General features: G+C 38.4%; 1 protein-coding gene across 1 annotated transcript in view; it reads right to left on the bottom strand.

Annotated features, from left to right (window-relative positions):
- The window catches only part of nrxn3b (neurexin 3b), a 1114596-nt gene extending 1088077 nt beyond the window's left edge, over window positions 1–26519 (bottom strand). Inside the window, exon 1 of the mRNA XM_061987032.2 lies at window positions 26324–26519. The gene's annotated coding sequence lies outside the window, so the exon portion shown is untranslated. The remainder of the gene's footprint in view (window positions 1–26323) is intronic.
- Window positions 26520–27601: the final 1082 nt, after the last annotated feature.

Here is a 27601-nt window from a genome sequence, read left to right as displayed (position 1 = left end):
ATGTTAATTTGCTCCCCATAAAGTTGAGCTGTGATGATGCTTCCGTCTCATACTCTCCTCTGTAATTGTTTGGAAGCACTTGAATAGGGGTAATAATCACATTTAATGGCGATACGCATCACCACAGGGACAATGTCTATTACGAATTTGGAATTCTCTCCAGACTTCCACGTTTGATGTACAGTGTTGCTTCAACCCTCACATCAAGTGATTGGTGTGATATGATTTAAAGCTACACTAAGCAACTTTTCAACCTGCATAAAACATGTTCATAACTTTTGGGATGTATCGCTGGCAAGTTAAACTCTGAATGCAACATATGTGCTGCAATCTTGTGGACAATGTGGGTAAATCAGATCAATGACTCTTAACCCTGTAAGACCCAAATATAGAAAAACCTAAAAAAAAAAAAAGTTACCTTTTAGATGTTGTTGTAGGAGGCATTTGAACCATACTTGCCAACCCTCCCGGATTTACCGGGAGACTCCCAAAATTCAGCGCCTCTCCCGAAAACCTCCCGGGACAAATTTTCTCCCGAAAATCTCCCGAAATGTAGGCGGAGCTGGAGGCCACGCCCCCTCCAGCTCCATGCGGACCTGAGTCCGCTTTCCCACGATATAAACAGCGTGCCTGCCCAAACACATTATAACTGTAGAATGATCGAGGGCGAGTTCTTGGTTTCTTATGTGGGTTTATTGTTAGGCAGTTTCATTAACGTCCTCCCAGCGCGGTGACAACACACAACAACAGCAGTCATGTTTTTGTATACCGTAAAGCAGTTCGTCTGCCGTAAACAGCAATGGTGTGACACTCTTAAACAGGACAATACTGCCATCTATAACATCAATAACATATACGGCTTTTAGAGAGTGCAGTGCACAACTGCGCACACAACAAGGAGACGAAGCAGAAGAACGAGGAAGATACAGCCATGGCGACGCCGACGACAAGTAAGATGAAGAAATACGCTTTGTTGCACCTTTCCTGCCTGAGTTCGGCGATTAGTTGCAAATCTTGCTTTATTGATTGCTTGCACACAGCCAATCCAACACAAAAACTAGTCCCCGCCCGCACTCACGCTACCGCTCCCTCTCTTCTCTCGCCCACACACTCACTGACGTCACTCACCTCACATGCTCACCTATTAAAGGGCCACGCACACATATACGCTACTCTCATAACAGCTTGTAAGTTCCAAGCCACAGCTGCGATTGGACCTGGATAGCCTCCGGGAAGAAGTAGTGGACTACCAAGTGCTTGGCACTGAAGATCTTCCTCAGGAAGCAAAGATTGACCGGTTTTGGGCCATGCTAGGGAGAGATGGAAGATTCCAGACTCTAATGCATTTGATGAAAGCACTTTTGTGCGTGCCACACATCAATGCATCATCAGAGAGGGTGTTCAGCATGGTTAGAAAAATAGTGACAGAGAATAGAACAAGGATGGACAATTCAACCCTTAACTCAACAATGAGTAGATGAGTGTTATGTGTGTGTATATGTGTAAATAAATGAACACTGAAATTCAAGTATTTCTTTTATTTATATATACATATATATATATATATAATAAAATAAATATATATATATATATATATAGCTAGAATTCACTGAGAGTCAAGTATTTCTTATATATATATATATATATATATATATATATATATATATATATATATATATATAAGAAATACTTGATATATATATATATATATACATCAGTGACGTGCGGTGAGGTTGATGGCTGGTGAGGCACTGACTTCATCACAGTCAGATTTACAAACATATGAACCCTAAAGAGTATCTTATTCACCATTTGATTGGCAGCAGTTAACGGGTTATGTTTAAAAGCTCATACCAGCATTCTTCCCTGCTTGGCACTTAGCATCAAGGGTTGGAATTGGGGGTTTAATCACCAAAATGATTCCCGGGCGCGGCGCCGCTGCTGCCCACTGCTCCCCTCACCTCCCAGGGGGTGATCAAGGGGATGGGTCAAATGCAGAGGACAAATTTCACCACACCTAGTGTGTGTGTGACAATCATTGGTACTTTAACTTAACTTTAAACATACAAACTGTAGCACACAAAAAAGCACATTTAATAAAAAAAAATATTATGGTCTTACCTTCACTTATAAATGAAGTCCATGCGCAGCTCCTTTTGAACAAAAGCATTGATAACTTGTTTATAGAAGTCTTCCTTATCTTTCTTCAGTTTTAAAAGTCTCTCTGTCTCGATGGAGATCTTCCTTTAAGTATTACCTCCTGCTTCGATTGAAAGTCCAGTTTAGAAAACTGTTTTATTTTAGATATGTAATCCTCCATGTTAATAGTCCAGGCAAGAGGAAAAAATAAACGATCGCTGCTAACTGTTGCTGCTTGTTGTCACTTCTTCTGCAGCCGAGTAGTCGCAGAAATGATCCCTGGGATCACTACCGCCCTCTACCACCAGGAGGCGGGATTACTGTGAGCCTCACCCAGTGCGTCTTCGCAGCGGTTTTATGATTGCTCAGCACAAGAAATACGTTACACACATACAGTTGTTGACAAAATACACTGTACATTATATACCTCAGCTAACTAAACTATGGAAATGTATAATATAATTCATATAGCAATACGGTCTCACTGCACAGCAGGCCAGCAGTTAGCCGAGTCATTGCGCAATCCATGGTGAGGCTCAACTCAGTGACGTGCCTCAACTGGCTGCTGACTCACCGCAAGTCTCTTCTCAGTATTTGAACGGCAAATGTGAAAATTCAGCGATTTTGAATAAAAATAATCTAAAACTGGTGAAGTTAAATGGAAAATAACTTTATAGTATAATCACTGGATACATATAAAAATGTAATTTTTTTTTTTTCTTTTTACATTTTTTTTCTTTCCATGATGGCAGGTGAGGCCCCGCCTCACCTGCCTCCCCTGACTGCACGTTACTGATATATATTATATATATATATATACATATACATACACACATACGCGGTATATACACAATGTGTGCGTATATATATATATATATATATATATATATATATATATATATATATATATATATATATATGTGTGCGTGTGTGTGTGTGTGTGTGAATATGATGGATAAATAATACATATAGTTAGATATTAAGAGTATGTGAAAGTTCCACTCCTACCTTGTTTACATCAATGACAACCTTTGTAAAGTTTTGTAGTCAATCATAAATGTCAAGCAGCTAAAATGTGCCCAACATGGATAAGTGTGGAGAGAGTGTTTTACTTGTTTCCCATCATGCACGCTAAGGAATTTAAATGTGTGTAATTTAGATTTTTTTTAATGGAGTTTGGATGTTTGTTTGTTTTTTGTTTTCTTTACGATATCCACAATGTTCAGTGAGCAGTTTGTGTTGTTATGTGTAACCATGTTTGTTGATTTTTATGTTAGTTGCATTTTTTTTTTTTTGCACCATGACTAGGGAAGGTTGTTTGGATTGTGTCATATAAGTAAATGCTATGCTACTATTATTTTATTTTCAAGGGTCATTGATATGATTTACTCACATTGTCCACAAGATGGCAGCAAATATGTAGCATTCACAAACCGCCTGGTGTTTAGGATACATTTGAAAGCATGGTGTGATGCTTTGTTGAAATTATGACGTCTCGCGGGACAAATTGTAGAGGCTGGCGGGCCGTAGTTTGGGCACCCCTGCTATATGAACTACTAGCTTGGACTGTAATTGGAACTTAATGTCATACTTGCAAATGATAATATGACAACAATATATAAACAACTGGACAACAGATATCAATCATTGAGATGAAAAAAGGAGATTTTATCATCAAAAACAAATGATATTTACTAAGTGACACAAAAAAACAGAACATTGCGTACTGGTGTTGACTCCCAGGTACCGGGAATTAGTACCGTATGAGTGGTACCCATCCATCCTATTACCCGTAGAAGGACATGGATCAAAAGTTCTACTTTGCCCAAATATATTGAGTTTGTACTTGAGGTCTTACAAAAAAACTTGAGTGCATTTGTCAACTTAAAAAAATAAAAATAAAAATAAAAACATTAAATAATGCATCGGTTTTTAGTCACGTGTTACTCCATGCTGACAGTTGCTGCTGCAAGGCAGCTTTTTACTTCCAATTGTCAAAGACACCCGCATGTGGGAGACTTTAACATTAGTAAGTAGATTTTGTGGGATTATTACTGAAAAGGTACTGTTCTACCACTGTGCACAGCAAACGGTCTCATTTTAATGGAATGTATCCTGAAATCGTCCGCCAGCATAATTTTGTGGTCGCCTACAAGCACGGATTACTAATTTCCTCCACTACTTTAGTCTTCTGCTTTATTAGTTCATGTAAAAAAAAAAAAAATCTCGGATGATTTTGCTCTTCTCTGACTTATGTTGTCACAATGTCGGATATTTGTGTTAAATTCATGAGGTTCACATAAGGTTCTGGATGCCTTTGAACACTTTTTTTTAACAGTGGGCCATTTGTGATGTCACAGATTGACGGACGTACCTATGTGGGCAGCTATGCGTTTAAAAAAACGTATGCGTTTATTTGTCCACGACATTTTACATGGGAATGCTTTGTCAACACGGTCAAGTGCGAAGTGGGGTTAAGCGCTATAGTCCGACAAAAAAAATAATGCGTCATTGTGATTCCGGACTACAAGCCGCTACTACTTTTTCCTACGCTTTGAATCCTGCGGCTTATAAAAAGGTGCAGCTAATTTATGGATTTTTTTCTGCTGACGGCCATAATTAAAATAGTATTTTTTGGTTGTTTTTTTAAAACAAGCAAAGCCACTGTTATTGTTTGTGCTACGGCGCCATCGTTTGGGAGAGTTTGCTCGCTGCAAGGCCCTTCTGTTTGGTGCTTTCATTCGAAAGTGCAATTGCCGTTCCCTCTTCTAGTCGTCCGCCGCATTTCTACTCGTATGGTTTCTTCATTCATCACCACGAGCAACGATTACAAGTTTTACAATATAACTAAAACAATTGTTACTTACTAAACCGTCCCATGTGTGATGTCTGTAGGAGTGTTTTCATGCATATTTGTTAGCGCTATCGTAATGTAATGAAGCTAGCGTCGCTAGCATTAGTTGATTAACCAACACGTTTACGAGTGTCTTTGTTAGTATTATTAACTTACGATGCCAATTTTTTTGTATTGTTTCAGTTTCATAAATTCACCAAAACATCACCTTGGAGTTATGGATTCTGTTTAGCTGATTAGTGAGCCAGCCGAGAATGGACCACTCTTCTTATTGAGTCCGTTCAGCTGATTGGAGAACTAGCTTCCGCAGCAAGAGGGTCCATGACGATGACTTCTGTTTTGTTTCATCAGCCGTTTTACTGCCGTGTTACAGACACTGTTTGGAAACAAAGTGTGTAAATAAACATTTGCAAAATCTGTGTATATGACTAATTTCACAATGTAAATATCTGTGGCTTATAGTCAGGTGCGGCTAATATTTTTCTTCCTAAATTTTTTCGGTGCGGTTTGTACACCGTTGTGCTCTATAATCCGTAAAATGAGTGCGGATGATTTAGCAACGTGACCCCAAGATGCAGCTGACGATGAGTAAAATAATGTTCTTCAATGTAAACCAAAAGGAAACACACTCACTAGGGAGTGGGGGAACCCGCAAGTAACAGTAAAGATAAACAAAAGAAGGCGAGTGCAAACATAATTGCACAAGACACGGGACTTATTTTGTGGAAAATAAACTGTCACTAAAGAAAGCAATGCGCAGCAGTAAGCAAAGCAATGATACATGATACACACCTGTTCCCGGTTGCCAATCAATGACAGACAGGTGTGGGAGCCAGTACTCAGTGGACAGACAGGGGAAGTGAAACTACAAAATAAGAGTATTGGACAGGAACTTGAACAGTACACAAAAGGGACAAAACAACACAAGTGTGACAATTCCAATCAACTCAGGCATAACGTGTTGCATTTACTTAAGAAGCAATTGTAGCCATTGTAGACTTCAGTTGGACAAAAATAAAATCAGAGCACATTTTTTTATTAGTTTTTGTTGGGTTTAAAATATTTAAAATATATATAAAAAATAAAGTGTTTAAAATATTGTGCTCCTGAGTTAATACTGCTGATCAATTTTAATTCATTATTATTTATTGAGTTTATTCAATTTTATTTTTCAGTATCAAATGGTATAAGTCGCTCCAAAAGTTTAAATATGGATTTTTTTGTTTGATTTTTTTTATCTATTCTAGACTGTTACAGACAAAAACAAAGTTAAATAACTTATTTTTGGTTGTAAGTGCACCTATATTTATGTTATTGTCTTCTTTGATGTTAATAAGGATACAGTGTTATGCAGAGGTGTACTTATAGCAATTTTATAGACGAATGATACTTGTGTTCTTCCTGGGGGCGTAACATAAAATAATTGAGAATTCCTGCACTACTGGAACAGTTTTTTGTTGTTGTTTTTTTTTTTATGTTGTTTGGCAGAGGTTAGAATGGACATTCTTGTTTTCCATCCCACAAAGAGTCCACATGTCACGGTGCGGTCTCGAACCCTCAATTCTCCCGCAGCAAGATCCTCCAACACTCTGTCTGGCAGCATGCCAGGACACGCCCCCGCACGCGCCGAACGCTTCACGCCCACGCTTCGCCGCAGCTGCAGATTGTCAGCAATCCGCACACCTGGCAGCAATCAAGAGGACAGCATAAAGACCAGTCGCTCCTTGGAACCTACGCCGGAACGTCGTTAACTCTCAGTAGTAAGCACTACGTCTCTGGCTTCCCTCTTGTTGACCTCGCCCTTGTTCTCCGTGTCCTTTTGTCTTTTTGACTCATGTCCCTTGTCTCCCTCACAGTACCCGCCTTGTTCCGTGTGCTTGAGCTCCATCCGGATTTTGGACTGCCTCCCTCGATCCTCGACCCTTGCCTGGACACGGACCTTGTCGCTTCTCTCCTGCCCCTGACCTCCTGCCTGTCCCCGGACTTCCTTTGTGCCTCGCCTTCTTGGACTGACGAAGAATACATCCATCACGCACGTACAACATCCTCTGGTATTATTTACACGCTTAATTCCACACTTGCCAACACGTAGAGTAGCATACACCTCCCACACAATCATCAAAGGTTACAATAAACCTGGTAAGAATAATAATAATAATAATAATAGATTTTATTTGTAAAAAGCACTTTACATTGAGTAAACAACCTCAAAGTGCTACAGTGTATTAAAAAAATAAAAAGATAATATAAATAAAAACTAGAACAGCTAAATAGCTAAAACTAATGTGCATACATCTTTAAAAAAAAGGTTTTTTTTTTAAAAAGAAGGGTTTTTAAGCCTTTTTTAAAAGCATCCACAGTCTGTGGTGCCCTCAGGTGGTCAGGGAGAGCGTTCCACAGACTGGGAGCGGCGGAGCAAAAAGCCCGGTCTCCCATTGTTTCGTGGTAACCTGAGTTTCTTCGTGGTGTCGTCTCCTTCCACCCCTCACGTACATAACACCACATTTATCATCATCATTGCTCAATGGCGCCAATCATGTAAAAAACAACAAATTCCAGGCGCGTTGACTTAAATGTTCCCAACCAAAGTCATTTGCTAGAGGTTGTATTATTAATGTGCCACTTTGTGTTGATGTTTTTGTTTTTGTTTTTGTTTTTTAAACATCAAGTTAAAACTGTCAGCGTTTAAAACGATGCTCCATCTCAAATGAGCTCAGCCATTCAAATAAAATCCGTTGCTCCGCTTTAAAAGTCTCCTCTTTTACCGCATGAAGCGACAGAATTCTGCTGCCCTTCTTTTCTTCAAATACTTCCCATTGGTGATGTGCGGATCGATACGGAAATATCGATACCGGCGATACCATAGCTTTCTGCATTTAAGTCCCATCTTAAAACTCAATTGTATACGCTAGCCTTTAAATAGACCCCCCTTTTAGACCAGTTGATCTGCCCTCTATTTTCTGCTCTTGCCCCCCTTTCCTGCGTGGAGAGGTTATTAGGTAACTACAGATGAGTAAAAGTCGGGACCCGGGCTGGACCACTCATCTTTGCATCAGTTGGGGACGTCTCTGCGCTGCTGACTTGTCTCCACTCAAGATGATCCCCTGCTGGCCCCACTATGGACTGGACTCTCACACTATTAACTACAAACCCCGTTTCCATATGAGTTGGGAAATTGTGTTCGATGTAAATATAAACGGAATACAATGATTTGCAAATCCTTTTCAACCCATATTCAATTGAATGCACTACAAAGACAAGATATTTGATGTTCAAAATCATAAACTTTTTTTTTTTTTTTGCAAATAATCATTAACTTAGAATTTCATGGCTGCAACATGTGCCAAAGTAGTTGTGAAAGGGCATGTTCACCAATGTGTTACATGGCCTTTTCTTTTAACAACACTCAGTAAACATTTGGGAACTGAGGAGACACATTTTTGAAGTGGAATTCTTTCCCATTCTTGCTTGATGTACAGCTTAAGTAGTTCAACAGTCCGGGGGTCTCCGTTGTGGTATTTTAGGCTTCATAATGCGCCACACATTTTCAATGGGAGACAGGTCTCAACTACAGGCAGGCCAGTCTAGTACCCGCACTCTTTTACTATGAAGCCACGTTGATGTAACACGTGGCTTGGCATTGTCTTGCTGAAATAAGCAGGGGCGTCCATGGTAACGTTGCTTGGATGGCAACATATGTTGCTCCAAAACCTGTATGTACCTTTCAGCATTAATGGCGCCTTCACAGATGTGTAAGTTACCCATGTCTTGGGCACTAATACACCCCCATACCATCACAGGTGCTGGCTTTTCAACTCTGCGCCTATAACAATCCCGATGGTTCGTTTCCTCTTTGGTCCGGACGACACGACGTCCACAGTTTCCAAAAACAATTTGAAATGTGGACTCGTCAGACCACAGAACACTTTTCCACTTTAAATCAGTCCATCTTAGATGAGCTCAGGCCCAGCGAAGCCGACGGCGTTTCTGGGTGTTGTTGATAAATGGTTTTCGCCTTGCATATTAGAGTTTTAACTTGCACTTACAGATGTAGCGACCAACTGTAGTTACGGACAGTGGGTTTCTGAAGTGTTCCTGAGCCCATGGGGTGATATCCTTTACACACTGAGGTCGCTTTTTGATGAAGTACAGCCTGAGGGATCGAAGGTCACGGGCTTAGCTGCTTACGTGCAGTGATTTCTCCAGATTCTCTGAACCCTTTGATGATATTACGGACCGTAGATGGTGAAATCCCTAAGTTCCTTGCAATAGCTGGTTGAGAAAGGTTTTTCTTAAACTGTTCAACAATTTGCTCACGCATTTGTTGACAAAGTGGTGACCGTCGCCCCATCCTTGTTTGTGAATGACTGAGCATTTCATGGAATCTACTTTTATACCCAATCAAGGCACCCACCTGTTCCCAATTTGCCTGTTCACCTGTGGGATGTTCCAAAAAAGTGTTGGATGAGCATTCCTCAACTTTATCAGTATTTATTGCCACCTTTCCCAACTTCTTTGTCACGTGTTGCTGGCATCAAATTCTAAAGTTAATGATTATTTGCAAAATAAAAATGGTTTATCAGTTTGAACATCAAATATGTTGTCTTTGTAGCATATTAAACTGAATATGGGTTGAAAATGATTTGCAAATCATTGTATTCCGTTTATATTTACATCTAACACAATTTCCCAACTCATATGGAAACGGGGTTTGTAGATCCACTCGACGCCCATTGCACCGGTCGCCCAAGGGGTCCCCACATCTGCGGTCCCCTCCAAGGTTTCTCATTGTTATCCCATTGGGTTTATTTTTTTCTTGCTCTGATGTGGGATCTGAGCCGAGGATGTTGTTGTGGCTTGTGCAGCCCTTTGAGACACTTGTGATTAAAGGGCTATATAAATACACTTTGATTGATTGATTGATTTTGATACTTTAGTTCAAACTTTTTCCACCGAGGGCCGCATACTGAAAAGTCAAAGTATGCATTGATATTTTTTTAATTAAAAAAATACAAAATGCTAAAAAAACAGATATTGTGTCAGCTATGTACTGTATTATAGGTGACTAAGTATATTATTGGTAATTATTAGTTAGGTTTCAGCTTATTCTCATTTTGCTTTTTTCTGACATTTTTATGGTTGTTTTTTCCCCATGTAAGAATAAAATAAAATTAATACGATTGTTTATCTGCAAAACCTAGTGTGTCAAAAGTTCTGCCTGCACTAAAATAATGTAATAATCATTTACACATTTGTTTATTACGGTTAGTATTATTTTATTTTGTAATTAACTTAAATTTGTTTATTTTTATTTGGATAGTTTTTAATATTTTACATCAGGGATGTCTAAACTTTTTCCTCCAAGTCAAGTATGGTAAGGCCATTTTGATACTTTTTTTGTTCAAGAAAATAAAATTCTAAAAACAGATATTTATATTTAAAGACACAGCTTTGTGTTAAAAGTGACTAAGTAGATTATTATTAATTACCGGTATTAGTTTAAAATGTTCAGCTTTTTCCCCTTACATTCTGATTTTTTTCTTTTTTTTCTTACATTTATACCATACTTGCCAACCTTGAGACCTCCGATTTCGGGAGGTGGGGGGCGTGGCTAAGAGGGGAGGAGTATATTAACAGCTAGAATTCACCAAGTCAAGTATTTCATACATACATACATATATACATATATATATATATATATATATATATATATATATATATATATATATATATATATATATATATATATATATATATACATCCTGAAAATATGCAAACAAAACTGTGTTTAGATAATTGATACTTCAAACTTGCATAAATACATCTTAAGGAATATAACATAACTTGGCTTCTGAGAGCTTCAAAATGTAATGAATAAAATGCTAAAGTTGTTGATAAACAAGCAATTATTTTAATAATTAAATATGGTCATTTTAAATGAATTATTATGATAATTTAAAATTAATTATTTCAAATATGTTTATTTTAATGTATAATTCTATGGCTGGATGTAATAAGGAGTCAGAAAAAATACAAATAAAAATACAATTAATTTTGATGTATTTAGCAAAATATAGTAAACATTTAATTATTTTTTAAATTAATAAATATATTTATTTTTAGGTAAGATAAACATAATAATACAATTTATCCCTAGTCTGGATGATTTAGTTCTTGTCACCCTGTTGTCCTCCCGTCTTGAAAAAAGGCTGTCCTCACTCAGGTCCGCAAGGACCTGGAGGGGGCGTGGCCTCCAGCTCCGGCTGAAAATCGGGAGATTTTCGGGAGAATATTTGTTCCGGGAGGTTTTCGGGTGAGGCGCTGAATTTCGGGAGTCTCCCGAAAAATTCGGGAGGGTTGGCAAGTATGATTTATACTGTTTTTTTTAGATATGTTATTATTTGAAGATACAAAACAATTGTTAATTTTAGCGACACATTCGGTATATTTGTGCCTCCGTGGGTAATTGCGCCCCCTAGGCTCCGACAAACCAAGAATCATTCCGATCAGGCCCAAATTATCCTCCCGTTTAAACATTGCAGCAAATATACTCTCTGAACACTCTGTCATCTGGCGGCTAAAGTGGGTAGCGCAGGCCCCAAATTTGTCACGTTTCATGCGTCAGGTAACCCGCAACAAAATGGGGCCATATGAATCCCCCTTCCTACTTTATGAAAACAGGTAACACAGAAATATGCTGATGATTATTGAACAAACGAGCATCCCCATCTGCCTTCTTTTGCAGTCCTAGGCAGAGCGTCTCTCCCACACCTGCAGGCGGTTACTAATGAGCCCGCTTTTAAGCCCTGCTGATTTGTCACAGCGTTGCCAGTTACTGCCCATGGTTTACTCTGCTCCAAGGACGAGTCCTGTCGCTTGGCTCTTTTGTGATCCAAGGCTTCACGCTCACTTTCTCCACTCCTTTTGAGTGTGTCTTTTGTTTATGCTCCACTCCGCTTGAGTGCGCCTTACGTTTGTTTTTCACTCCTCGTGAGTGCATTTTTTTGTCATCAAATGCGTTTATTTGTCCACGACATTTTACATGGGACTGCTTTGTCAACACGGTCAAGTGAGATTAGCCCCTATAGTCCGACGCAATTATGCGTCAGTGACACTACTATCGTAGATTCCGGACTACAAGCCGCTACAACTTTTTCCTACGCTTTGAATCCTGCGGCTTATAAAAAGGTGCAGCTAATTTATGGGTTTTTTTCCGCTGACGGCCACAATTAAAATAGTATTTTTTTGGTTGTTTTTTTAAAACAAGCAAAGCCACTGTTATTGTTTGTGCTACGGCGCCATCTTTTGGGAGCGTTTGCTCACTGCAGGGCCCTTCTGTTTAGTGCTTTCATTCGGAAGTGCAATTGCCGTTCCCTCTTCTAGTCGTCCGTCGCATTTCTACTCGTATGGTTTCTTCATCCGTCACTAAGAGCAACGATTACAAATTTTACAATATAACTAAAACAATTTTTACTTACTAAACCATCCCGTGTGTGATGTCTGTAGGAGTGTTTTCATGCATATTTGTTAGCGCTATCGTAATGTAATTAAGCTAGCGTCGTTAGCATTAGTTAATTAACCAAAACGTTTACGAGTGTCTTTGTTAGTATTACTAACTTACGATGCCAATTTTTTTGTATTGTTTCAGTTTCATAAATTCACCAAAACATCACCTGGGAGTTATGGGTTCTGTTTAGCTAATACTTGCCAACACTCCCGGATTTTCCGGGAGACTCCCGAAATTCAGCGCCTCTCCCGAAAACCTCCCGGGACAAATTTTCTCCCGAAAATCTCCCGAAATTCAGGCGGACTCAGGTCCTCCACAATATAAAAAAGCGTACCTGCCCAATGACGTTATAACTGTAGAATGATGGAGGACAAGTTCTTGGTTTCTTATGTGGGTTTATTGTTAGGCAGTTTCCTTAACGTCCTCCCAGCGCGGCAACAACACACAACAACAGCAGTCACGTTTTCGTCTACCGTAAAGCAGTTTGTCTGCCGTAAACAGCAATGTTGTGACACTCTTAAACAGGACAATACTGCCATCTAGTGCATTTGATGAAAGCACTTTTGTGCGTGTCACACAGCAATGCATCAGAGAGGGTGTTAAGCATGGTTCGAAAAATAGTGACAGAGAATAGAACAAGGATGGACAATTCAACCCTTAACTCAACAATGAGTAGAGGAGTGTTATGTGTGTGAAATTCAAGTATTTATTTTATATATATATACATATATAATAAAATATATATATAATAAAATAAATATATTTATATATATATATATATATATATCTAGAATTCACTGAATGTCAAGTATTTCTTTTATATATATATATATATATATATATATATGAAATACTTGACTTGGTGAATTCTAGCTGTAAATATACCCTCCCCTTTTAGCCACGCCCCCAACCACGCCCCCGTCCCACCCCGACCACGCCCACCCCCACCCCCCGAAATCGGAGGTCTCAAGGTTGGCAAGTATGGTTTAGCTGATTAGTGAGCCAGCCGAGAATGGACCACTCTTCTTATTGAGTCTAATTAGCTGATTGGAGAGCTAGCGTCCGCAGCTAGTGGGTCCATGACGATGACTTCTGTTTTGTTTCATCAGCCGTTTTACTGCCGTGTTACAGACACTGTTTGGAAACAATTAAAGTGTGTAAATAAACATTTGCAAAATCTGTGTATATAACTAATTTCTCAATGTGAATAGTCAGGTGCGGCTAATATTATTCTTTTTTCTACTTTTAAATAAGTATCTCCCCCCCTCCCTGCACTCATAGCTAAAACCGCCACTGCTCGCCACTTATCACCTTCCTATACTGCACCTACTTTATCACACTCTCCCCTCTTTACGTGCAATTTGCATCAGTATAAGTGCAGCTGGGAAGAGATTGTTTACTTCATTGTCACTTGTGTCTATTGTATCTCGGTGGGCCACCTGCTAGTCTCACAAATGCTGGAAAGCCCTCCCGGCTGGTGAATAACAGCGTGCCATTTCACAAACACACACACACACACACACACACACACACATACACACACACACACACACACACACACACAAACGGTAATAAGCCACTGTGCCGTTTCCTCTTTTTCAAAACGTAGAAGGTCAAAGCTAATTTGGGGCTTTTCAGAGTGCTGAGCGAGGAGGTGAACAAGTGAGCGTGGGAGGCAGGAAGGGTATGTTGTGACAACATGAGAGGGGGGTAAGTATTTAGCGCCGTTGCCATGGTGGTCCGTGGCGTGGGTGGGCAAGGGGAGTGTGGAGCTGCTCTGAGGCTGATAAGTTGGACAAAACAGAGGTAAAACACACACACACACACACACAAACACACAAATGTTCTTGTTGGGGCACGAAATCCTTAACAAGCATTAATGTGTTTTTTTTGTTTTTTTAGCATGAAAATCATCTATATTGGCAACCATGGAAACAATTGATTCTACATACTAGTGCAGACCTGGGCATTCTGCGGCCCCCACACACTTTGTGCGTCCCTGTCCGGCCCGCGTGAGGACAATCATAAATTACAAAATACATTTCAAAAAGTATCTATGTCGAGTGTGCAATGCAACGGTGCTGCTTTTGTTTTGAAAAGCATTATTTGTATTACTTCCGTGTGGACGTATGCGCGTGCGTGGTTGTGAGTGAATGTGAACAGCGGCAATCACAAATTACAAAATACATTTTAAAAAACATCTATGTCGTGCGTGCAATACAACTGTACTGCTTTTATTTTGAAAAATGTTATTTATGGGCATATGTCCGTGTGTAACCTGTGAGTGAAGGTGCACAGCGACAAGTGATGCCCGGTTACCCCCGAGATGTCAGCTCACGCTAAAAAAAAAGAAAAGTTGATGATGAATGCCGTGTTTCCAACAAGACATGGACTGCCAAGTATTTCTTTACAGAGATGAAAGGTAAAGCCGTGTAATTTGTGGTACGCAGGTTGCTGTGTTTAAAGAATATAATTTGAATCGCCACTACACGACGAAGCACGAGGAAAAATACCGGGTTCTGTCCGATGAAGAGCGCGTAAGGGAGGCTGATGCGTTGATGGTAAAACTGCAAACCCAACAAGGACTTTTTGCCAAATTTCACACCCCCAGAGATGCAGCCGTCAGGACGAGTTTCGTCATTTCTCACAAAATCGCCAGAAAAAGTAAAACGTTTTCTGACGGAGAGTTTATTTAAGAGTTTCATTTAAGAACGTGTCACTCTCCCGACGCACTGTAACGAGGCGGGTTGAGACCATCGCTGGAAACCTGGAGCTTCAGCTGAAGAACAGAACGGCCGACTTTGACTGTTTTTTGCTGGCTTTGGATGAGAGCTGCGATGCACGTGACACCGCCCAGCTGCTCATCTTCTTATGTGTGATAACTGCAGACTTTCAAATCCCGGAGGAGCTGGCAGCCATGCAGTCAATTAAAAGGGACAATCACAGGTAATGACTTGTTCACATATAGGTAAATGCGTGTTTGGACATGTTAGGACTGAAATGGGACAAGCTGGCAGGTGTGACAAGAGATCGTTGTCTAAATCTGACGGAGAAAAATGTTGGACTTTTAAAGAGGATGCAAGATAAAATCACAGAAATTAACCCTATGCGGAAATTGACATTATTGCATTGTATTAAACATCAGGAAGTGTTGTGTAAGACAGTGTTAAAAATTAAACCATCAAAAACAATCTGCTAGGTTAAATGAAATTATTATTATTATTATTATTATTATTATTTATTTATCTTTCGGTATATCAATAATAATATTGAGCAAAATGTAATTGAAATATTGTCGATGTGGCTCTCCAGCAGTGCTCGGGTTGCTCATGCGGCCCACGGTAAAAATTAATTGCCCACCCCTGTGCTAGTGTGTACATGTGGTTATGATCATACTGTACTCATACTGTACTATATATACACGACATACCAGTTATTTGAAATTGTTGGTCCCTCTGAACAAATAAATTGTATTATTTATTTATTTTATTTACAAAAATCAATTTCCATACATGATTTTTGGTCACAAATTATTGGTTTTATGATATTTTTTAAACAGTACAATACAGTACAATACACAGACGGGTACAAAACATTGATACAACGTTGATTATACATACATTTCCTTTAAAACTGACATTGAAACAACGTTGCAAAATTGTTGTATTTGTAAAGTGAGACAACGTTGATGTCCAACGTTGGATCCACGTTGTTGGTTGGGAAATGAAAATTCAATGGTCAAATCAACGTCACAACCTGACATTGAGTAAACGTTGTCAAAAAGCATGTCGTTTCAACGTTGTATTCATGTTGTAAAATATTGGTTGGAAAATGACCAAATTTCAATGGTCGAATCAACGTCACAACCTGACATTGGTTAAAGGTTGTCAAAAAGCATGTTGTATTTGTGTTGTAGAATATTGGTTGGAAAATGACCAAAATCCAACGGTCGAATCAACGTCACAACTTGACATTGAGTAAACATTGTCAAAAAGCATGTTTCAACGTTGTATTTGAGTGGTGGAATATTGGTTGGGAAATGATCAAACTTCAATGGTCAAAACAAAGTCAAAACCCAACACTGATTAAGCATAATCAAAAAGCATGTTGTTTCAACGTTGTATTTGTGTTGTAAAATATTGGTTGGAAAATGACCAAGATTCAATGTTCGAATCAACGTCAGAACCCAACATTGATTAAACATCGTCAAAAAGCATGTTGTTTCAACGTTGCATTTGTTTTGTAGAATATTGGTTGGAATATGACCAAAATTCAACGGTCAAATCAATGTCAGAACCGAACATTGATTAAATGTCGTCAAAAAGCATGTTGTTTCAACGTTGTATTTGTGTTGTAGAATATTGGTTGGAGAATGACCAAAATTCAACGGTCGAATCAACGTATGAACCGAACATTGATTAAACGTCATCAAAAAGCATGTTGTTTCAACGTTGTATTCATGTTGTAAAATACTGGCTGGGAAATGACCAAACTTCAATGGTCGAATCAACGTCACAACCTGACATTGAGTAAACGTTGTCAAAAAGCATGTCGTTTCAACGTTGTATTCATGTTGTAAAATATTGGTTGGAAAATGACCAAAATTCAATGTTCGAATCAACGTCAGAACCCAACATTGATTAAACATCGTCAAAAAGCATGTTGTTTCAACGTTGCATTTGTTTTGTAGAATATTGGTTGGAATATGACCAAAATTCAACGGTCAAATCAACGTCAGAACCGAACATTGATTAAATGTCGTCAAAAAGCATGTTGTTTCAACGTTGTATTTGTGTTGTAGAATATTGGTTGGAAAATGACCAAAATCCAACGGTCGAATCAACGTCACAACTTGACATTGAGTAAACATTGTCAAAAAGCATGTTTCAACGTTGTATTTGAGTGGTGGAATATTGGTTGGGAAATGATCAAACTTCAATGGTCAAAACAAAGTCAAAACCCAACACTGATTAAGCATAATCAAAAAGCATGTTGTTTCAACGTTGTATTTGTGTTGTAAAATATTGGTTGGAAAATGACCAAGATTCAATGTTCGAATCAACGTCAGAACCCAACATTGATTAAACATCGTCAAAAAGCATGTTGTTTCAACGTTGCATTTGTTTTGTAGAATATTGGTTGGAATATGACCAAAATTCAACGGTCAAATCAATGTCAGAACCGAACATTGATTAAATGTCGTCAAAAAGCATGTTGTTTCAACGTTGTATTTGTGTTGTAGAATATTGGTTGGAGAATGACCAAAATTCAACGGTCGAATCAACGTATGAACCGAACATTGATTAAACGTCATCAAAAAGCATGTTGTTTCAACGTTGTATTCATGTTGTAAAATACTGGCTGGGAAATGACCAAACTTCAATGGTCGAATCAACGTCACAACCTGACATTGAGTAAACGTTGTCAAAAAGCATGTCGTTTCAACGTTGTATTCATGTTGTAAAATATTGGTTGGAAAATGACCAAAATTCAATGTTCGAATCAACGTCAGAACCCAACATTGATTAAACATCGTCAAAAAGCATGTTGTTTCAACGTTGCATTTGTTTTGTAGAATATTGGTTGGAATATGACCAAAATTCAACGGTCAAATCAACGTCAGAACCGAACATTGATTAAATGTCGTCAAAAAGCATGTTGTTTCAACGTTGTATTTGTGTTGTAGAATATTGGTTGGAGAATGACCAAAATTCAACGGTCGAATCAACGTCAGAACCGAACATTGATTAAACGTCATCAAAAAGCATGTTGTTTCAACGTTGTATTCATGTTGTAAAATACTGGCTGGGAATGACCAAACTTCAATGGTCGAATCAATGTCACAACCTGACATTGGTTAAAGGTTGTCAAAAAGCATGTTGTATTTGTGTTGTAGAATATTGGTTGGAAAATGACCAAAATTCAACGGTCGAATCAACGTCACAACCTGACATTGAGTAAACAGTCAAAAAGCATGTTTCAACGTTGTATTTGTGTGGTGGAATATTGGTTGGGAAATGATCAAACTTCAATGGTCAAAACAAAGTCAAAACCCAACACTGATTAAGCATAATCAAAAAGCATGTTGTTTCAATGTTGTATTTGTGTTGTAAAATATTGGTTGGAAAATGATCAAAATTCAATGTTCGAATCAACGTCAGAACCCAACATTGATTAAACATCGTCAAAAAGCATGTTGTTTCAACGTTGCATTTGTTTTGTAGAATATTGGTTGGAATATGACCAAAATTCAACGGTCAAATCAATGTCAGAACCGAACATTGATTAAATGTCGTCAAAAAGTATGTTGTTTCAACGTTGTATTTGTGTTGTAGAATATTGGTTGGAGAATGACCAAAATTCAACGGTCGAATCAACGTATGAACCGAACATTGATTAAACGTCATCAAAAAGCATGTTGTTTCAACGTTGTATTCATGTTGTAAAATACTGGCTGGGAAATGACCAAACTTCAATGGTCGAATCAACGTCACAACCTGACATTGAGTAAACGTTGTCAAAAAGCATGTCGTTTCAACGTTGTATTCATGTTGTAAAATATTGGTTGGAAAATGACCAAAATTCAATGTTCGAATCAACGTCAGAACCCAACATTGATTAAACATCGTCAAAAAGCATGTTGTTTCAACGTTGCATTTGTTTTGTAGAATATTGGTTGGAATATGACCAAAATTCAACGGTCAAATCAACGTCAGAACCGAACATTGATTAAATGTCGTCAAAAAGCATGTTGTTTCAACGTTGTATTTGTGTTGTAGAATATTGGTTGGAGAATGACCAAAATTCAACGGTCGAATCAACGTCAGAACCGAACATTGATTAAACGTCATCAAAAAGCATGTTGTTTCAACGTTGTATTCATGTTGTAAAATACTGGCTGGGAATGACCAAACTTCAATGGTAGAATCAACATCACAACCTGACATTGGTTAAAGGTTGTCAAAAAGCATGTTGTATTTGTGTTGTAGAATATTGGTTGGAAAATGACCAAAATTCAACGGTCGAATCAACGTCACAACCTGACATTGAGTAAACATTGTCAAAAAGCATGTTTCAACGTTGTATTTGTGTGGTGGAATATTGGTTGGGAAATGATCAAACTTCAATGGTCAAAACAAAGTCAAAACCCAACACTGATTAAGCATAATCAAAAAGCATGTTGTTTCAACGTTGTATTTGTATTGTAAAATATTGGTTGGAAAATGACCAAAATTCAATGTTCGAATCAACGTCAGAACCCAATATTGATTAAACATCGTCAAAAAGCATGTTGTTTCAACGTTGCATTTGTTTTGTAGAATATTGATTGGAACATGACCAAAATTCAACGGTCAAATCAACGTCAGAACCCAACATTGATTAAACGTCATCAAAAAGCATGTTGTTTCAACGTTGTATTCATGTTGTAAAATACTGGCTGGGAATGACCAAACTTCAATGGTCGAATCAACGTCACAACCTGACATTGGTTAAAGGTTGTCAAAAAGCATGTTGTATTTGTGTTGTAGAATATTGGTTGGAAAATGACCAAAATTCAACGGTCAAATCAATGTCAGAACCGAACATTGATTAAACATCGTCAAAAAGCATGTTGTTTCAACGTTGCATTTGTTTTGTAGAATATTGGTTGGAATATGACCAAAATTCAACGGTCGAATCAACGTCAGAACCGAACATTGATTAAACGTCATCAAAAAGCATGTTGTTTCAACGTTGTATTTGTGTTGTAGAATATTGGTTGGAAAATGACCAAAATTCAATGTTCAAATCAACGTCAGAACCTAACATTGATTAAACATCGTCAAAAAGCATGTTGTTTCAACGTTGCATTTGTTTTGTAGAATATTGGTTGGAATATGACCAAAATTCAACGGTCGAATCAACGTCAGAACCGAACATTGATTAAACGTCATCAAAAAGCATGTTGTTTCAACGTTGTATTTGTGTTGTAGAATATTGTTTGGAGAATGACCAAAATTCAACGGTCGAATCAACGTCAGAACCCAACATTGATTAAACGTCGTCAAAAAGCATGTTTCAACGTTATAGTTGTGTTGTAGAATATTGGTTGGAATATGACCAAAATTCAACGGTCAAATCAACGTCAGAACCGAACATTGATTAAACGTCATCAAAAAGCATGTTGTTTCAACGTTGTATTTGTGTTGTAGAATATTGTTTGGAGAAAGACCAAAATTCAATGGTCGCATCAACGTCAGAACCCAACATTGATTAAACGTCGTCAAAAAGCATGTTTCAACGTTGTATTTGTGTTGTGGAATATTGGTTGGGATATGATCAAACTTCCATGGTCAAATCAAAGTCAGAACCCAACATTGATTAAACGTCATTAAAAAGCATGTTATTTCAACGTTGTATTTGTGTTGTAAAATATTGGTTGGGAAATTATCAAACTTCAATGGTGAAATCAAAGTCAGAACCCAACATTAATTTAGCGTTGTCAAAAGCCATGTTGTTTCAACGTTATATTTGTGTTGTAGAATATTGGTTGGGAAATGATCAAACTTCAATGGTCGAATCAAAGTCAGAACCCAACATTAACATAATTCAACAAGTTCTCAACGTTGTTTCAATGTCTTGTGCTCGCTGGGCTATCATGTTATTTCCAAACATAAAACAATCGCAATTATCTTTCCCCAGAAAAAAGTCAAGTAACTTATAGCTTAGCTCACTACATTTTCCAAGTAGCTTGACCATCACTGATCGTACCGTTAGATTTTGATATCGTTACATCCCTAATAATCAGAGGTCTTTATGTGCCAGCCTCGTCGTTCAGTCGGGGATGAAACATTGTTTATTGTTTGAGATTGCTCGTTCATGCTTTGAATAGCTTAACCTGCTTCCTGTGCACTCCCAGCTGCACTAGTTTTTGGTTTCTTGTTTACTAAATCCATTTTGGGGGTCACAACTACCGCTACAATGTGTGATCGTGACATAATTTTTTTTCCCTTTAAAATACGCATTGAAACTTTAAAATGTGTTTTATCCGATTACTTGATTGACCGAAAAAAACTAAATAGCTTAGTCCAGAGATTGGCGACCCAAAATGTTGAAAGAGCCATATTGGACCAAAAATACAAAAAAAAAATGTGTCTGGAGCCGCAAAAAATTTAAAAAGCCGTATATAAGTCTTAAAATGAAGGCAACATATGACGTAAGTGTCTATCTTAGTTATAATAGCCTACTATCAAAATGACTATGTGTCGCAGGCTGAAGCAAATCGTCGTTGACAGTAATGTTGAAATGTAATATTTATTCTACATATTTTTACAACATTAGTAAATCAGAGGCTACTTCGAAGGTGAGATAACTCCTGGAAATTACTGGCTTTTAATGGCCAAAAGGTATAAATGTGTGTGTCCTAGTTAAAGGAAACTGCAGGTTGTCTTCTTCTAATGGACTTATTAAAATCTTTGGCAATCTAGGTAATGTTTGCTGTGGTCTGGAACAACATGGCACACAAACAGGAATGCAGCCAATATTACATACAGATAATGTGTCACGAGACATGAAAAACTAAATTATATACAAAGAGGATAAAAGTAAAGGAGATTAAATTAGCTCAAATATACCTACAAACGAGGCATAATGATGCAATGGGTACCTACAGCTAGTCTAAATAGCATGTTAGCACTCCAACAAGTCAATGGCATCAACAAAGCGCACCTTTGTGCGTTCACGCACAGCATAAAACTTTTGGTGGACAAAATGAGACAAAGAAGGAGTGGAAGATTTTACCTTGTAAACAAACTGTTGCGTCACCGTCCACACTATGGTGAGTTCAAGAACCGCTGAAATTAGTAGGACAAAACGATGTTCACCAAATACTCATTAAACATATTAAAACAGTGGGCTTTCTAACAACTGGGAAGGTTCGTGTCATGTTTGTCCTCAAACAAAAACCATACTAAAAAAAATGTATTATTTTTCCCCCATCTTTTTCCATTTTCAAATATTTTTAAAAATGCTCCAGGGAGCCACTAGGGTGGCGCTAAAGAGCCGCGGGTTGCTGACCCCCGGCTTAGTCGATTACTAAAATAACCAATAGCTGCAGCCCGAGTGAAGAGCATTGTGACAGCATCGCTCCTGTGTCTTTAAAAAGAGCGAATAGTTTGACTTTATTTTAGTTTTATTTTGTATTTTTTGTGTGGTCGGCTTAAAATGTGTCAAAATTGTTCAAATGTTTTACTCTAGGACAGCGGTTCTTAACCTTGTTGGAGGTACCGAACCCCACCAGTTTTAAATGCGCATTCACCGAACCCTTCTTTAGTGAAAAATATTATTATATTTTTTTTTTTTAAATTCAAGACAAAGTTATGTTTTGTTTTTTTATTGGTGCACAAAATGAACCGTGCATGAACATCACCTTGTTCCAAGAACAAAACCAACACAGTGCATGAACTCACAAGAAATTACTGTCAGGTTCAAACACCAAACTATCTATTACACAAGACAAGAAGAAAGGAATCAAGCAGAGACAGAGTTGAATTTTACTCATGAGGAGAGACGTATTGGGCTGTACACTCAGTTACAGTTTCCCCCTACGCTCTAAGGTACAGCACCACGTGCTCCTCTATTTATTCGGGAGGTCCCTAGTTAACATCACTGAGGCTGCTTCTGAAGGGAGGGGCAATGCAAGCACCCGCAGTAGACACAATACATGATTATTCAGAATGGAAATGTGCTGACACTCGTGATTTCGCCCTGTCTCTGTTTTGTCTGCGTTGAGGTACTCGATGTCCGTCCTTGGCTGTCAGCAGGCAGGGTCTGGAAACAAACTGCTGACACGAGACAACTCGCAAAGCAAGATTACAAGTTGTGCCTTTGCACGGATAGAAAAGTACAACTTCAGCGCAATTGATAATAACTATAGCAACGGCCTTTAAGCATAAGAGTTGTGTGATAACTTATACATAATTATTCTAACATTTACACACCTGCAAATCAGATGGAAAATTAAAGGGAACATTGTTTGGGGGTATCCAAACAATGTTTTTATTTACACGATGAGTCGGGTGTGTCTTGACCTTCGCCGAACCCCTGAGACCGACTCACCGAACCCAGGTTAAGAACCACTGCTCTAGGACATGGAGAGACTTAGAAGGTGGATGGATGTTAACAAGTTTTGCGAGATTATTCCTTTTGGTAGCTGAACAACTCGGAACTCAATCAGCATCACACATTGGTAAACGCTGACACAGCATGAGAGGTGTCCTGGCTGGTCCGCCGATATTACCACTAAAAAGGAGGGTGTTCGGGGTTCCCCCTTGGCCAATGACATTAATTCTGTTCTTCTCCACATAAACCAGTGTATGATTAACATGATTTTATAGCTGTTAAAGGATTTGCATACTGTTCCTTTAAGAGCTCTAAAACAATCAGTAAAAAAAAAAAAAAGATGATCATTTACAGTGCATACATGTTCCTGGGGGGGATTGTAGCCATCTATGGCTTATGATGCAAACAGCAATAACCTTGGGTATGAATAAGGAAGTGGAGTCATAAGCGTTTTCAGCTCGGTAATGTTCTCTGGATCAATGCTTGTAATAAATATTCATATATTTTATGGACTGTACATGTTTTCACCACATGCTCATGTTCCTACAGTCTGGGGTTTGTGTATTATCAATTAGGCTGTGTTGTAATGCTCGTGTTTATCATTTGCACTTTTGCAACAGTGTGAGCGCATTTTAGAATGACTACGACGATACCGCCGTACAATATCTAAAACACACAGTATCAATACTTTTACGTACTATTACTCTAACATTCCCGTTACATTTCAAAAAGTCCGTACCTTATTGTTTTTGTGTCCCAAAACACATTGTTCACTCCCGATAAGATATCGATATTGGAGCCTTGAATATTGGCCGAATGGATGGAAAGATATTAAGCCGATATGATATCAGCACGAATCATACATACTTTTATTTTGTAATGTGGAGTGTTGGGGGAAAAAAAGTTTTGATCAAGTGGAATCACCCAAAAAGAGAAAAATAGTAGATTGAAGGCACCTAGCTATGTTATGGGCTTGGCGTGTGGCGGTGTGACCCCAAGATGCAGAGATCGCAGGTCACGTGCAAGTAGAAATATAATTACTAAAAGGAAAAACGTGGACAAATATGGCAGTCGAACAAGGAGTGAATTTTCACTTCCAAAAAGATACGGATATTAGAGCCTTAAATATTGGCCGATACCGATGTTATCCAATACGATATCAGCACCAATCATACATGCTTTTGTTTTTTGTACTGTGGAATGTTAGAAAAAAGGTTTCATAAAGTGAAATCATTCAAACAGAGAACAATCGTAGATTGAAAAACACATAGCTACGTTATGGGTGTGGCGACTGGCGGCGTGACCCCAAGATGCAGAGACAGCAGGTCACGTGCAAGTAGAAATATATTTGATAAAAAGAAAAAGCTAAAAGCACCAACGTGGACAAACATGGCAGTCGACCAATGGGTGAATTTTCACTTCCAAAAAGATACGGATATTAGAGCCTTGAACTGCTGCTGCCCACTGCTCCCCTCACCTCCCAGGGGGTGATCAAGGGTGATGGGTCAAATGCAGAGAATATTTTCACCACACCTAGTGCGTGTGACAATCATTGGTATTTTAACTATTTAACTTTTAAATATTGGCCGATACCGATGTTATCTAATTTGATATCAGCACCAATCATACATACATTTATTATTTTGTAGTGTGGAATGTTAGAAAAGGTTTGATCAAGAAAAATCCCTCAAACAGAAAAGGTTTGATCAAGAAAAATCCCTCAAACAGTGTCCAATAGTAGAATGAAAAACACATAGCTATGTTATGGGCATGGTGGCGTGACCCCAAGACGCAGAGATAGCAGGTCACGTGCAAGTAGAAATATATTTAATAAAAAGGGAAAAGCCGATAGCACCAACATGGACAAACATGGCAGTCGACCAATGGGTGAATTTTCACTTCCCAAAAGATACGGATATTAGAGCCTTAAATATTGGCCGATACCGATATTATCCAATACGATATCAGCACCAACCATAGATGCTTTTATTATTTTTTTTGTACTGTGGAATGTTAGAAAAAGGTTTGATCAAGTGAAATTCCTCAAACAGAGTACAAAGTAGAATGAAAAACACCTAGCTATGTTATGGGCATGGTGGCTGGCGGGTTGACCCCAAGATGCAGAGACAGCAGGTTACGTGCAAGTACAAATATATTTAATAGAGGAAAAAGCTGATAGCACCCACATGGGCAAACCAGGCAGTCGACCAAAGGTACATTTCCGCTTCTCATAAGATTACGATATTGGAGCCTTGAATAGACTGATTCCGAAATTGAACCGATACGATATCAGCACAAATCATACTTACTTTTATCATTTTGTGGTGTGGAATGTTAAAAAAAAAAAAGGTTTGATCAAGTGAAATTACTCAAACCGAGAAAAATTGTAGATTAAAAAGCTCCTAGCTATGTTATGGGCTTGGCGGCGTGACCCCACGATGCAGAGACAGCAGGTCAGGTGCAGATAGAAATATACTTAATAGAAAGGAACAATCTGATAGCACCAATGTGGACAAACAAGGCAGTCAACCAAATGGGTAAATTTTCACTTCCCATAAAATACTGATACTAGAGCCTTAGATATTTGCTAATGCCGATACTATCCAATACGATATCAGCATGAATCACAAACTTTTATTTTGTACGGTGGAATGATTACAAAAAAGGCTTGATCAAGTGAAATCACTCAAAAAGAGAACAAAGATAGAATGAAAAACACTTACCTTTGTTATGGTTGCCAGTAACGTGACCCCAAGATGCAGAGACAACAGGTCACGTGCGGTTGAAGATATATTCAATGAAAGGAAAAAGCTGACAGCACCAACGTCGACCACTGGAAAATCCAAAAGACCTTGCAGGGAATGTAAAAAACTACTCACAGCAGGAACACTGACACTGCATACAAAGTACATTGGTACCAAGAACTATCTGACGACACTGCTGATGAGCTATCACACACAGGTGAGACTCCTGACTGCTCAGAACAGAGGTAAAGACACCGCAGGACATGCCAAAACAGGAAATGAAAATAGTAAAATAAGAGCGCTGGACAGGAAGTAGCACCAAAACACAGGAAAACAAGTCTAAAAACATGAAGGATCATGAAAAGCTATCACCCCTTTATAAAGAGGAAACCATTTTGCTCCCCCCCATCTATAAATAGTATCACTTGTCTATGAAATTGTTGTAAGTACACCTCTGCACAACATTGTATCTTTATTAACAGTAAATAAAGATATTTGAGAAGCACTGGCTTATGGTGTCCATGAGTTGAAACTGTTTTTTTTTTTTGCTGACAGTGTAGTGGCCACATTAATTCATTAAGTTGAACGATGCGGACACGTTTGTTACTGGATGCGTGTAAGTAATATGCAACTATAATTACTTGACACTTGTTTATATTGACAAATGTGCTGTTTTAGACTGCGATATTGTTCAATTATTACTTTGTATGTCTAGCTTGTGTGCTATTGTGTGCTTAGCTGTTGTGTAGCTGCTAGCTCCTGGTAGCCTATAGTAGTATAGTAAAGTAGAAGGCGTGCTCATTGGAGGACATTGAGATGTTACCTGTGAAGTAAACACGCTGCAGGACTGCTTGTATCGGACAAGACGATATCGTCCGATACTTGTTTTTTGCTGATATCAGACAAATATCAATATCGGATTTTATTTTATTTTTATAATTTTTTTTTACTTTTCATGGAAAAAAAAGAATGAGGTCCCGGAGCAACACAACTTCCGGTCCTTCAATTAATCGGCGTAACCGTGGTAATGTGGGGGGCGGGGCTTAAGAAAGTCCTATGATACATAATTCATATTAATTCATCCCTTTTTTTCCCAGGAAATGTCCCTTATTTTGAAATGCGGATGTTGACAGGTATGACATCGTCTTTTTGGAAAGATGGCCAGTAAATCATTGGACAGAAAAAGACTAAACGAGTTTGTTTATCTGCTGCTGCAAAAAAGGGGAAAAATGCCAAAAAGTGGGAAATAAAGAAAAC

This window comes from Nerophis lumbriciformis, linkage group LG26 (assembly GCF_033978685.3).
Source record: "Nerophis lumbriciformis linkage group LG26, RoL_Nlum_v2.1, whole genome shotgun sequence".
In the NCBI taxonomy this organism is placed as follows: Eukaryota; Metazoa; Chordata; class Actinopteri; order Syngnathiformes; family Syngnathidae; genus Nerophis; species Nerophis lumbriciformis.
The sequence above is the reverse complement of the archived record's forward strand: the minus strand, read 5'-3'. Positions and strand labels throughout refer to the sequence as shown.